Below are 14,478 nucleotides of genomic sequence, written 5' to 3' on the forward strand. Positions count from 1 at the left end.
TCCCAGGCGGTGGGTCCCGGGCGGGGCCACACCCTCCGCAGCCGGAAAGGGCCGCTGCCGGCCGGGAGGGGGCGGTGTCGGCCAGGGTGTCCGGAGCGGACGGGAGCCGCGGGCGGCGCTGGGGCTCCGGTCCCTGCACGTCAGAGCCGCTCGCTCCGCGGGAAGATGATGCAACGCGGTCCCTTTGCAGGCTCGTTCCTCCGGACACGGCGGCTTCCCTGTCCGTTCCCAGCTGCCTTTGACCCTCCGAGTGCTGCGGTCAGACCGGCGGTCACACAGCGGCCGCCCTTTGGGGCTCAGTCACATCCCGTCCGCGGACGAGCCCCCGCAAGGCCCGCGGAGCCTGGGCCTGAGACGCGGGAGGCGGCGAGGACCAGGGCGGGGAGCGGGACTCTGACCTCTGACCCCGCTCTGGAGTCTGGGCCCGGAGCCACAGCCTCATGTTTACTTTATCGGTGGCTGACTCGCTGGCAGGAGCTTTCCAAGTTCTCAGGGGATCCCCACACGACCCCGCCTCCAGCCCCTCCCTGCCTTTCAGAGAGGGGGGCCCCATGCGGGGTCTCCTGAGACTGCACAGGAAGTGAAACGGATGCCGGTGTCCTCCCGACCCCCACAGCGCACACCTGGGCTCACCCCCTGAAGGCCACGCCCACGGCCCCCCCCACAGTGCACACCTGGGCTCACCCCCTGAAGGCCACGCCCACGGCCCCGCCCCCACAGTGCACACCTGGGCTCACCCCCTGAAGGCCACGCCCACGGCCCCGCCCCCACAGTGCACTCCTGGGCTCACCCCCTGAAGGCCACGCCCACGGCCCCGCCCCCACAGTGCACACCTGGGCTCACCCCCTGAAGGCCACGCCCACGGCCCGCCCTGCCTGCCAGGAGGAGGGCTGGCGACTAAAGAATTCCAGAGCAGGTCAGGGGGACGGCCACTTCCCACGGAGATTCCCGGGCCAGGGTGGAGCTCTCCTCCCCCGGGGCCCCCTCCCTGCTCAGGCCCTGCTTCCTGGGCATCCAGGTCTCCATTCATCCGCACACCTTTGCCCGGGGTGAGCCGTCCACCCAGGTCGGTGTTGTTCAAAGGGAGGGGATCGGGGCCATCCAAGGGTCAGAATGGTAATGGCCTGTTCAGAGCTGGGGGAATGTTGACCTAGGCGTGGGGGACGGAAGAAGGAAGGGCGAGTGTCTGTTGCAAGGGGAGGCCTGGAGGTGCAGGGATGCGCGTTCCATTTCCAAAGGGCAGCATGCGAGAGTCCTGCCTGAAAGCAGAGGGAGCAGAGAAGTGGAGGGGTGCTCAGAGGGTGGTCGCTATGCGTGGCCTTAATCGTATGCTACAGCGCGGCCTGCAAACGGTGGCCCTCGGGCCCAATGCAGACCAAGAATGGTTTTACACCTGAAGGAGAAGGGGGCGGAGGAAAAGGTTGTCCACCGCTGTCTCATAGAAATTCATGATTATATAATCAGTCACTTTTCACTATGAATATGTCACACTCCGGAACAATGTGTGCCTATAAGCTTCCTGCATTTGAGTAGAATGCACAGGCATATGCATAATACTATGTAAAGAAACACCTTACAACGTAGCTCAACAAAAGATTAAAAACAACAAAAGATTAAAAACAGAGCTTTTAGCGCTCTGTTCGTCCAGCACTCATGCCCCTGAGGGCTCCGGGGGGAAGTGCACATTTCTTTAAAAATACATGTTTGTTGATTTCAGAGAGAAAGGGAGAGGGAGAGAGAGAGAGACATCCACGATGAGAGAGAATCAGCACGCCCTCTTCTAGGGATCAAGCCTGCAACCAGGGCATCGGGGCATGTGCCCTTGACCGGAATTGAACCTGGGACCCTTCATTCAGTCCACAGGCCGACGCTCTATCCACTGAGCAACACCGGCCAGGGCGGAAATTCACATGTCTCGATCACTCTGTCACCTACGCTCTGAATCTGGGTGAAAATTTCTTTTGAAAATCACCTGTGACCAGACCACCTCCCCCCACCTGTAGCCAAGGCAACATTTACCCTTGAAGAAAAAAGCTAAAGAGGAATGGTAGCTCTCAAACATGGCCGTCCCATTGCACAACCCACGGGCTGGCCGCCTGCCCGTATTGATTGATGGGTAGGGAAGCTGCATCTCGCGCCCTCCACACGTGACTGGGCAGGTCAGCCTGGCCGGGAGACCTATCGGTGACTCACAGGGCAGGGGAGGACGGAAATCCAGCCCTCAGCAGCTTCATCAAGATGATGGGGACACAATGATGTCCGGTGCGCGGCGGAGGCCAGGCGTGCGGTGTGCGCAGGCCAAGGCACTGTGGGTGGTAGTTCACCGAGGGCCACGGCAGCTCGAAGCGGCCCCCGCGAGGTGAGACGGAAAGACCGGGGGAGGCCGGCGGGGCCACGCAGGCGCTCATTCTGAAGCGTGTCATTAGGGGCCGCTCCTCCCCGCGCTCACGGAGCACATGGGAACATGTGAGGGTGAGTCACGAGTTAACCGCCCAACGTATTTCCATGACCGAACTAAAATGATGAGACTATAATACACCCCAAAAAATCTGGAAATAGACTCAGCCAGGCATGCCGGTCGCCAGCGTCGGGACGGGTAACCCAGGGGTTTGGAGCTCAGCTGGGTCTCCATCGAAGGAATAGATGCCTCTCCTATGCCAAAGCCTCGTGCTCTCAATACCTGCTGTTCTGGGCCCCGGGCCCAGCCCTGTGTCACCCCGAGGCACCTCACTGTGGAGGCCCTTGAGGACCCCTCTCCTCCCCAGGTCAGGGCGGAGACCTGGGGTGGGGGCTCCCCCGTGGGGATGAGATGGGAAACAAGCCTCCGGGCAGGAGAAAGCTCTGACCCACTGACCCTATGCGTCCGATGGCTCTCTGAGTCCGTCACCTTCTCAGTTTACCTTGAACTTGCCTGGCCGATTTGGCTCCGTGGATAGCGCGTCGGCCTGCGGACTGAAGGGCCCCGGGTTTAATTCCGGTCAAGGGCACGTACCTCGGTTGCAGGCTCCTCCCCAGCCTGGACCCTGGTCGGGGTGCGTGCAGGAGGCAACCAATCGATGTGTTTCTCTCGCATCGATAGTTCTCTCTGTCTCTCCCTCTCCCTTCCACTCTCTCTAAAAATCAATGGGAAAATATCTTCAGGTGAGGATTTAAAATAAATTTAAAAATAAAGTATCTTTAAAAAAATTTGCCTTGAACGTGTTCCCTTCTCTCTATCCCTATTGCCAAGGCCAGGCCTTCACCATCGATGGCCTGGATTCTTGCAAACGGCCTCTAGGCCGGCGCTCGCCAACCGGCGGTCTGCGGGCCACCGGTGGTCCGTGAGGTCCCACAGGTTGGCGACCGCTGCTCTACATCGCTGTCCTGAGGTCGCGGTAACAGATCACCACAAAACGGACGCCTTCAAGAAACAAACCCCACACATTTGTTATCCTATAGATTGGAGGTCAGAAGTCCAAGCACGGTTTCCCCGGGCTGCACGTCACGGCTTCCGCGGTCTGAACCCCCCGGGAGCGTGTGTCCCTGTTAGTCCGTTTGGAGAGGCTGTCGCGTTCCTTGTGGGGGGGCCTCCCCGTCTTCAGAATCAGATGCGCAGCCTCTTTGGGTCTCTGTCCGCCTCTGGCCCTCTCTTCTGCCTCCTCCTCCACGTACAGCAACCCTCGTAACTACATGGGCCAGCCAGCTGGTTAGGATTCTTTTCTTTCTTTTTTTAATATATTTTATTGATTTTTTTACAGAGAGGAAGGGAGAGGGATAGAGAGTTAGAAACATCGATGAGAGAGAAACATCGATCAGCTGCCTCCTGCATGCCCCCTACTGGAGATGTGCCCACAGCCAAGGTACATGCCCTTGATCAGAATCGAATCCAGGACCCTTCAGTCCGCAGGCCGACGCTCTATCCACTGAGCCACACCAGCCAGGGCCAGCTGGTTTTGAGTCTTAATTCCGCCTGCACCTTCCCTCGCCTTGGCCATGCAGGCACGGGGCCTGGGACGAGGACGCGGCATCTCTGGAGGATGCCCCCTCCTGGGCTCAGCGTGGCCTCGCCCCCCACGGACAGGCACCCCTTCCGGACTGCGCTTTGCTTGTGCTTCACGGGTCAGACGCTTGGACACCTGGAAGACAAGGCCCTCTGCCAGCAAGAAGCTTGGGCCGCGCCGTGTTTCGGTGAAGACGCGGGGGCGGGAACCGAATCCCAGTGTCTCCGCGGCCTGCCGTGTTCTCCTCACGGTGCCCAGCATCGGACAGCAGGCCAGGCTTCTGCTGAACACCCTTCCCTCCCCCCAGCCTCCTACGCCCGGCACGGGGCCCCGGGGAGACTGGCCCTGCCTCTCGCTCTGGCCTCAAAGCCCGCTGCTCCCTCCTCCTGCATCGGGGTGCGGCGTGCACAGGCCGGGAAACCCGCCGGCAGTGGGTCGGGTGAGCCTTCTGTGGGGTGAGCCCAGAGACTGTCTCCGGGAGAAAAGAATGCAGCCACACCCCGCACTCCGCCGGGTGAGGGGGGGCACGGGGGCAGGGCTAGGATGTGGCCTGATCTAGGGCGTGGGCATCTCGTCCGATGGACCGCACCCCTGGATGAGCAGAAGGGGGAGGCGCCCAGGAGGGAGGGGGGCTGGGAGTCAGGCCGGGGTCCTGCGCAGGGAGAAGGGGCGCGGAGGAGCCTCCTAAGTGAGGTCGGCCCACGCGCTGTCTGTCCACTAGGCCCCGCTTCTGCGTGCAGCTGTGGCCACCTCCGAGGGAGAACCCTTCTCGTTTGCCGCCCCCTCTCCCCCCGCCTCCGAAGCCGAAGCTGAGGCGCAGAGCCGGGCAGTGCTTCTGGGCTAACCCACGGCCCGCTTCTCGCCCGCCCGCCCGCCAGCCCCGGCACACAGGCCGTGGAGAGCGACTGAGGGGGGTGGAGAACAAGGGAGAAAGCTCCGTGCCACCTCCGTCCTCAGGTGCCCCTGCCCCCGGACCGCAGGGCCTCCCCTCCCCAGGTCACCCCCAGACCCAAGCGCCAGCCTTATAGCATGTGCAAGGTTTGGGACACACTCCACTAAACGTGAGACACACTCCACTGAACATGGGACACACTCCACTGAACATGAGACACACTCCACTGAACATGGACATCTCCACTAAACATGGGACACACCCCACTGAACATGGGACAGACCCCACTGAACATGGGACACACCCCACTGAACATGGGACTCACTCTACTGAACATGGGACACACTACACTGAACATGAGACACACTACACTGAACATGGGACACACTACACTGAACATGGGACACACTCCACTGAACATGGGACACACTCCACTGAACATGGGACATCTCCACTGAACATGGGACACACCACACTGAGCACGGGACACACCCCACTGAACATGGCCGTCTGACCAGCATCTACATCTGCATTTGCTCAATCTGCAGCCTGCGATCCTGCAGGACTTGGTCCTGGGCGCCCCACTGCCTCCGAGTTGCCTGTGTCTGCCTCCCTCTCTGGAGGGGTTCCCGGTGCCTGTGTCTGCCTCCCTCTCTGGGGCGGGGTTCCCGGTGCCTGTGTCTGCCTCCCTCTCTGGGGCGGGGTTCCCGGTGCCTGTGTCTGCCTCCCTCTCTGGAGGGGTTCCCGGTGCCCGTGTCTGCCTCCCTCTCTGGAGGGGTTCCCGGTGCCTGTGTCTGCCTCCCTCTCTGGAGGGGTTCCCGGTGCCCGTGTCTGCCTCCCTCTCTGGAGGGGTTCCCGGTGCCTGTGTCTGCCTCCCTCTCTGGAGGGGTTCCCGGTGCCTGTGTCTGCCTCCCTCTCTGGAGGGGTTCCCAGTGCCTGTGTCTGTCTCCCTCTCTGGAGCGGGGTTCCCAGGAAGGTGTGATCCCATTTTTCGTTCTCTTGCCCCTCGTTTGAAAACGCTTAGAAAATCCAAATAAGCGAAAGGAAACATCCCTCACACGGAGCCTGCGTCCCGGCCCTGACAGCGGGGACTCCCTCGGGGCCCCTCGTGGGAAAGCTGATACCCAGGTGGACACTAAGCCGGGGGGTAAGTCCGTCACAGGACCGGAGAGCCTCTGCTCCCCCTCACTTCCAGGGGGACCCCAGCGATCACCACGTGGCCCCCGGAGATCAGCCTGGCTCCCAGCGCAGCCCCCCCCCGCCCCCCCCCGCCCGCTGGCCCGCCCACAGGAGGAATGCACCGCCTCGCGGACAGGAAGTTCCAGCCAAAGTCAACACATTCCCCAAAGTTTGAAATTCTGTTTACCACGCTCTCTTCCTCTTTCTTGTTTCTAATAGAGATAAGATCAGCTTATGAAACAGGACTCCTTTAAACCGCAAATCCCCGGGAAATGTATTCCTCTCACAGGTGATGAATTTCAAGATGTGATTGTGTTGCAATGATATCAATGCTGATAAATGTTAAATATTAACCAGATCCCCAGAAAAGTATCTTTTGATGTTGAACATCATAGAACAAGAATTTCAGACTGGCCCTAGCCTGTTTGGCTCAGTGGGTAGAGCGGCAGCCTGCGGACTGAAGGGTCCTGAGTTCGATTCCGGTCAAGGACACATACTTTACTGGGTTGCGGCCTCGATCCCCAGCGGGAGCGTGCAGGAGGCAGCCAATCAACGATTCTCTGTCATCATTGATGTTTCTATCTCTCTCTCCCTCTCCATTCCTCTCTGAAATCAATAAAATTAAAAAAAATTTTTTTTTTAAAAAGAAGAATTTCAGAATGTACTCCAGTGACTAGTAACTTTGAAAAAAAAAAATCATATGGCTAAAGAAATGTATTGACTGACATGTTAAAAATGACATTTTCATGGCCCTGGCCGGGTGGCTCAGCTGGTCGGAGCGGCGTCCTCGTACACCAAGGTTGTGGGTTCGACCCCCGGTCAGGGCACACGCAAGCATCAACCATGAAATGCATCGCTAAGTGGAACAACACATTGCTGTTTCTCCCTTCCTCTCTCTAAAATCAATAACAAGAAATAACGCCATTTTTCCTTTTGCGGACGAATAAAGAGAAACAGAGAGGAGGGAGTGAGGAACGAGGGAAGGAAGGAGTGATGAGCTGAGGCTCTCCGGCCCCTCGCCACGGGAGGCAGGCGTCACGCGGGCTCTGAACCTCAGAGCCAGGAAGCTGGACAGCGGCTCTCCCCTGACCCCGGACCCCGGACCCAGACAGCGGACAGCGGCTCTCCCCTGACCCCTGACCCCGGACCCAGAGAGCGGACAGCGGCTCTCCCCTGACCCCTGACCCCGGACCCAGACAGCGGACAGCGGCTCTCCCCTGACCCCGGACCCCGGACCCAGACAGCGGACAGCGGCTCTCCCCTGACCCCTGACCCCGGACCCAGAGAGCGGACAGCGGCTCTCCCCTGACCCCTGACCCCGGACCCAGACAGCGGACAGCGGCTCTCCCCTGACCCCGGACCCCGGACCCAGAGAGCGGACAGCGGCTCTCCCCTGACCCCTGACCCCGGACCCAGACAGCGGACAGCGGCTCTCCCCTGACCCCTGACCCCGGACCCAGACAGCGGACAGCGGCTCTCCCCTGACCCCGGACCCCGGACCCAGAGAGCGGACAGCGGCTCTCCCCTGACCCCTGACCCCAGACCCAGACAGCGGACAGCGGCTCTCCCCTGACCCCTGACCCCGGACCCAGAGAGCGGACAGCGGCTCTCCCCTGACCCCTGACCCCGGACCCAGAGAACGGACAGCGGCTCTCCCCTGACCCCGGACCCAGAGAGCGGACAGCGGCTTTCCCCTGACCCCTGACCCCGGACCCAGACAGCGGACAGAGCCTCTCCCCTGACCCCTGACCCCGGACCCAGACAGCGGACAGCGGCTCTCCCCTGACCCCGGACCCAGACAGCGGACAGCGGTTCTCCCCTGACCCCTGACCCCGGACCCAGACAGCGGACAGAGCCTCTCCCCTGACCCCTGACCCCGGACCCAGACAGCGGACAGCGGCTCTCCCCTGACCCCGGACCCCGGACCCAGAGAGCGGACAGCGGCTCTCCCCTGACCCCTGACCCCGGACCCAGACAGCGGACAGCGGCTCTCCCCTGACCCCGGACCCAGACAGCGGACAGCGGCTCTCCCCTGACCCCGGACCCAGACAGCGGACAGCGGCTCTCCCCTGACCCCTGACCCCGGACCCAGACAGCGGACAGAGCCTCTCCCCTGACCCCTGACCCCGGACCCAGACAGCGGACAGCGGCTCTCCCCTGACCCCGGACCCAGACAGCGGACAGCGGCTCTCCCCTGACCCCTGACCCCGGACCCAGACAGCGGACAAAGCCTCTCCCCTGACCCCTGACCCCGGACCCAGACAGCGGACAGCAGCTCTCCCCTGACCCCGGAACCCGGACCCAGAGAGCGGACAGCGGCTCTCCCCTGACCCCTGACCCCGGACCCAGACAGCGGACAGCGGCTCTCCCCTGACCCCTGACCCCGGACCCAGACAGCGGACAGCGGCTCTCCCCTGACCCCGGACCCAGACAGCGGACAGCGGCTCTCCCCTGACCCCTGACCCCGGACCCAGACAGCGGACAGAGCCTCTCCCCTGACCCCTGACCCCGGACCCAGACAGCGGACAGCGGCTCTCCCCTGACCCCGGACCCCGGACCCAGAGAGCGGACAGCGGCTCTCCCCTGACCCCTGACCCCGGACCCAGACAGCGGACAGCGGCTCTCCCCTGACCCCTGACCCCGGACCCAGACAGCGGACAGCGGCTCTCCCCTGACCCCGGACCCAGACAGCGGACAGCGGCTCTCCCCTGACCCCTGACCCCGGACCCAGACAGCGGACAGAGCCTCTCCCCTGACCCCTGACCCCGGACCCAGACAGCGGACAGCGGCTCTCCCCTGACCCCGGACCCCGGACCCAGAGAGCGGACAGCGGCTCTCCCCTGACCCCTGACCCCGGACCCAGAGAGCGGACAGCGGCTCTCCCCTGACCCCTGACCCCGGACCCAGACAGCGGACAGCGGCTCTCCCCTGACCCCGGACCCCGGACCCAGAGAGCGGACAGCGGCTCTCCCCTGACCCCTGACCCCGGACCCAGACAGCGGACAGCGGCTCTCCCCTGACCCCTGACCCCGGACCCAGACAGCGGACAGCGGCTCTCCCCTGACCCCGGACCCAGACAGCGGCGGGAGGAACCAGGCCGCCGGGAGACGCTCCACAGACGTTTATTGGGGGGCGCGTGGGGGACAATCACCTGCCGAGGCCCCGTGACACACGTGTGTCCCCTCGGGAGGGAAGGGACGCGGGGGGGGGGGGGGGCCTCCGGCGCCGGTGCCCCAGGAGCTGCAGGGGTCGGGGCGTTGGCTGGGCAGCATGCGATCTCCCGCTTTAGCACGAGCGCCGGACGGTCACAGCCCAGCCTTCGGGGGGGCGGCCTGCTTCCTGCCGGCTAAGGTCCTGCAAAGCAACAACAGATTGTTACCCCAACAGTGAGCGCCCTCCCTCAACCCGGAGGCGGCGGTCACCCTGCAGGGCTGGGGGCCCTGCCTGCGGGGCGGGGGGGGGGGGGGTGGGGGGCTGGGCAGGACCTGCCTTGGCCCAGCATGGGGCGGGCCACGCTGTCCCCGTGCGTGCGGTTCCCGGGGAGAGGGTGGGACGGAAGCTGGGGAAAGCCGGTGCGTGTCCCCTGGGCGCCCCGACCAGGGTGAGCCCAGAAGAGGACACCGTGTTCGCAAGAACATGCAGACAGAGAGGGAAGAAAGGGGGGACCAGACAGAGAGGGAAGAAAGGGGGGGCCAGACAAAGGGGGAAGAAAGGGGGGGCCAGACAGAGAGGGAAGAAAGGGGGGGCCAGGAGGGATGAGCGGCGCCCGTGGCTCTGACAGTAGGCCAGTGCTGTCATGGTCCCCCCCAAGCTCCCCTTCCCTCTGCTTCACACATAGGGAACTGGCGCCCAGACCTCAGGGTCCTCCGCCTCCCTGCCCATCCCCCTCCCCTCCCCTCCACCCACCTCCGGCCCATCCCCCTCACCTCCTCTCCACCCTCCGGCCCATCCCCCTCACCTCCTCTCCACCCACCTCCGGCCCATCCCCCTCCCCTCCCCTCCACCCACTTCCGGCCCATCCCCGGAGCCTGGCGTTGCCCTCCTCCTGGGCCTCCTGGCCTCGTGGCTGGCACCTCCCAGGAGGGTGGGCACCCGGGCTTCCTCCCACGCCCCCTGCTCAGGGACCCCCAGACTCCGTGTCCTACAGGGAAGCACACGCTCCATGGGACACGCGGGAGCCGGTCTTCCTTTCCCAGCTCCTGCCTAAACCTTCGGCGCCAACCTGCTCGCCATTCCCAGACTCCCAGTGGAGCTGGGCGCCTGCTCAGAGCCCAGGGGCCGCCGGATAGGCTGGTCTGCGAGTGGGAAGACTTTTGTCCATTTCTCACTGGGTCAGTGGCCTAGTGGCTTTTTCGTATGTTCTGGAAATGAATACTTGGTCAGGTATATATTTTTTAAAACTGCTTCCTTTTGTATTTGTTTATTTGAGAGAGAGAGAGGGGGAGAGGGATGGAGAGAGATTGGTTGTTCTGTTTATGAGTGTGCTCACTGGCTGTTCCCTGCCTGTGCCCTGATGGGAGGTCGAACGCAAAACCTTGGCTCATCGGGACGACGCTCGGCTGCCGCGCCGCCCGCCAGGGCCTGCCAGACGCGTTTCCTGCAGACGCTGTCTCCGAGGCGGAGGCTTGCCTCTCACGGGGAAGGGACATGTTTCATTTTGCTGAAGTCCAATGCAGTGGTCGCAAACCACGGCTCGCGAGCCACATGCGGCTCTTTGTCCCTTGAGTGTTCTAACGCCACTTCTTCAAAATAGACGCGCCCAGGCCGTGGTATTTTGTGGAAGAGCCACACTCAAGGGGCCAAAGAGCCGCATGTGGCTCGCAAGCCGCAGTTTGCCGACCACTGGTCCAATGTATCCGTTTTTTGTGTGTGCTCTCGGTATCCTATGTAATAAAGATGCAAATGGTCGTTACGCCATGAAGTGTAACGACCGACCGCGTAGCGACCAGATCACGGATCAGCAGGAGGGTGGGGCAGCGAGCTACAAGCGGGCGGCGGAGAGCTACAGGAGGGCGCAGGGCAGCAAGCTATGGGGGCGGGGGGGGGGGGGGGGGGGACGGGGCGGCAGGCGGAGAGCTACCCGCACATGGATCGTGCGCAGGGCTACTAGGTGTTCTAGAAGGGTGTGCCCACCCCCGGGTCCTGAAGACCTTCTAGTTCATTTCTTTCTTAATTGTGTTTTCCAGTTACCGTGGACGTTCACTGTCTCTCTGTATTAGGTGCAGGTGTGCGGAGAGCGGTTAGACAATCATAGGCTTCACCAAGTGCCCCCCGATACTTCCAGGCCCCCCGGCACCACCCACCGTGATCGCAACGTTGCGGACTATGTTCCCTGAGCTGGGCGTCACGGCCGCCTGGGCCCCTGTGGCCCCACAGGCCCCATCGCTGCCTGGCGGCACCGCTGCACCCCGCAGAGGAGCCCCAAGGAGAGGGGAGGATAGTGACACACACAGACGCACACGCATGCACATGCACACACATACACACACATGCACAGACACACACGCACACACAGAGACACACGCGTGCACACACAGAGACACACATGCACAGACGCGCACACACAGACACGCGCGCACACGCACATGCACAGACACGCACACACACGCACACGTACAAACACACACGCACACACACAGACACAGAGAGACACACATGCACATACACACGCACACACACAGAGAGAGACACACACGCACACACAGACACACACGCACACACACACGCACACACTGGTGCACACTCTGGGCTGGCGGGCAGCTTGAGGAACAACTCCCGCTATGATCACTTGGCAAACACTTCCTCCCGGCCCAGCACCTCTCCTCCGCCTTCAACACCCGATTCCCGCGTGTTCTTTGCTCTCGGATCCTCCCTCTCCACTTCATTGGCCGAACCCTCTCTCACCTGTGGCCTTTGTCATGCATTGGCCTTTTACATCTTCCACCTCTCCTCCCGGGGGCAGGCTGCTCAGCTCAGCACGGCATTGGGGGCCGGCCAGTGTGTGCTGTGGGGGACAGTGTGTGCTGTGGGGCACAGTGTGTGCTGTGGGGGACAGTGTGCTGTGGGGGACAGTGTGTGCTGTGGGGGACAGTGTGTGCTGTGGGGCACAGTGTGTGCTGTGGGGGACAGTGTGTGCTGTGGGGGACAGTGTGTGCTGTGGGGGGACAGTGTGTACTGTGGGGGGACAGTGTGTGCTGTGGGGGACAGTGTGTGCTGTGGGGGACAGTGTGCTGTGGGGGACAGTGTGTGCTGTGGGGGACAGTGTGTGCTGTGGGGGGACAGTGTGTGCTGTGGGGGACAGTGTGCTGTGGGGCCGGTCCAGGGCAGGAAGCTATGGGGTAGGGGAGCCCCCAGTGTGTGCTGTGGGGGGACAGTGTGTGCTGTGGGGGGACAGTGTGTGCTGTGGGGCCGGTCCACACGGGTATGCACAGCCCCCCCACCCCCCGCCTCCTCCCTGCCCTTCTCCTGCCGGTCAGAGGCTGGAGGGAAAGTGCGGGGTGGCTGGAGCTGAGTCATAGCTTTCTCAAGCTTGTCGGGGACTCAAGATACAATCTAGTGCAACCCCCTCATTTCACTTTACGATGAGGAAACAGCTCCTGGGGGGAGGCGGGGGGAGGACGTGTCAGAGCCAGGTGTGTGGGGGAGGGGGCCACAAGGGCCAGGCCAAACAGGAAGTCAAGTCCCGGGCCCAAGGCAGAATGTCCCGTGCCACCAGGAACCCTGTGGCGCCCCCGCTCCGGCTCCCTCCGAGCCACGCGTGCTTCCAGAACAACCGGGCCGATCGAGGCAGCCCCCCATCCGGCAGCCCCAGCACGTGCACACGCGGGGCCCTCCCCGGGATTCCTTCTCCCCTCCCCCCCCCCGGGGCCGCCAGGGGCAGGGACGGCACCACCTCGACGGGTGCTCCAGGGTGACTCATGCGGTGGCCACATCTGAGTTCCATCCTATAATCACGAGGGAACTGCCGGCCATGCCCCGGCCGCACTGGCTCAGCAGAGGAGGGAGAGCAGCAGGGACCGTGGGCGGGAGGGAGCTGGGGCCTTGTCTGTCCCGCCCTGTCCTTGAGCCGGCAGGCCACGGTACCCCCTGAGCGACCGGGAGCCCCAGCCAGAGTCCCCCAGTTATGGTGGGTGTTAACGCCTGTGAGCGCTTATCACGCGTGAGACGTGTTCTAAACGCCCCACAAACAGATGCACGAGGCCCACCCCCAGCCTCTGAAGGGGACGTTGCTCCCCGTCAGGCGTGCTGACATGGTGCGGGAACCGTGGCCAAGCAGCAGGGTGCTCGCCCCGAGCCTCTGTGAGGGGTCACAGGCGGACAAATCCCCCACCCCTCACTTCTCGCCAACATCGGCTCCCCCCAACGTCACCATCAGACACGCGTGGAGATCCCCCCTATGTAAAAACCCCGGGTGGTGGTCAAGATTTCAGTGGGACAGCCCAGCCGGCGTGGCTCCGTGGTTGAGCATCAACCTATGAACCAGGAGGTCACGGTTCAATTCCTGGTCAAGGGCACATGCCCAGGTTGCAGGCTCAATCCCAGTGGGGGGCGTGCAGGAGGCAGTTGATCAGTGATTCTCTCACATCATTGATGTTTCTCTCTCTCTCCCTCTCCCTTCCTCTCTGAAATCAATAAAAATATATATATTTTTAAAGATTTTGGTGGGACATGATGACCATCTCTATTTTAACGGCAATGAACTTGCTTCAGTGCTTGTTAGAAAAATGCCAGGTTTCATTCATGTAGTAACATAATGATGTCTTTTTAAGGTTTTAAAAGTAAACTCATTTAAAGAGATCTATTAAACAAACTAGAGGCCCGTTGCACGAAGATTCGTGCAATAGGCCTTCCTTCCCCTGGCTGCCGGCACCCGGGACCTGGGCCACAGCGGAGCCTTCAGCCTTCAGTCTTCATTCTTCGCTTGGGCGGAGCCTTCAGTCTTCGCTCCGTGCCTGCGTATGCAAATTAACCCACCATTTTGTTAGGTTAATTTGCATACTCACTCCTGATTGGCTGGTGGGCATCACGGAGGTACAGTCAATTTGCACCTTTTTCTTTTATTAGTGTAGATGGTATAAGAATGTGGCAGAAATAGCAATAATGGCACTTGAGTGACAAGCCTGGCCGGCCACTCTGTCCTGGTCTCATCTGCTCTGTTCGCCCCGTCCAGGGCCGTGCCACCCCCTCGCTCCTCTCACTCCCACCTGCCAGTTTTCTCAATAAAAACAGCATCTTTCTCAGGAAAACCCTATAGACCTGAAGCTCACAGTCCCATAGCCTCTCAGCCTTCTCCTGCCCCTTTCCACGCGTGACTCGCTCGCCTTGGGGTTCACTCTGCTTTCTGGTGACGCACGAGAAACGAGGCTGTGAATCTACTGGAATCCACAAGCACAGGCCAAGTGCAAAGAGAGAACGGAATGAGGAAAC

At 62.0% G+C, this 14,478-nt stretch overlaps 1 long non-coding RNA gene across 2 annotated transcripts in view; it reads right to left on the bottom strand.

Annotated features, from left to right (window-relative positions):
• LOC307109100 overlaps nt 1-14,478 on the bottom strand; it is a 33,725-nt gene that overhangs the window by 1,142 nt on the left and 18,105 nt on the right. The window contains exon 3 of one of the 2 annotated variants that reach the window (XR_013814379.1): nt 9,385-9,405. The exons of the other annotated variant lie outside the window; for it this stretch is intronic. This is a non-coding gene — a long non-coding RNA (uncharacterized lncRNA). Of the gene's footprint in view, nt 1-9,384; nt 9,406-14,478 lie in introns of those variants that run through there. 2 annotated transcript variants of the gene reach the window in all.

The sequence above is a fragment of the Cnephaeus nilssonii genome (genome assembly GCF_951640355.1).
Source record: "Cnephaeus nilssonii genome assembly, chromosome: 13".
Taxonomy (NCBI): domain Eukaryota; kingdom Metazoa; phylum Chordata; class Mammalia; order Chiroptera; family Vespertilionidae; genus Cnephaeus; species Cnephaeus nilssonii.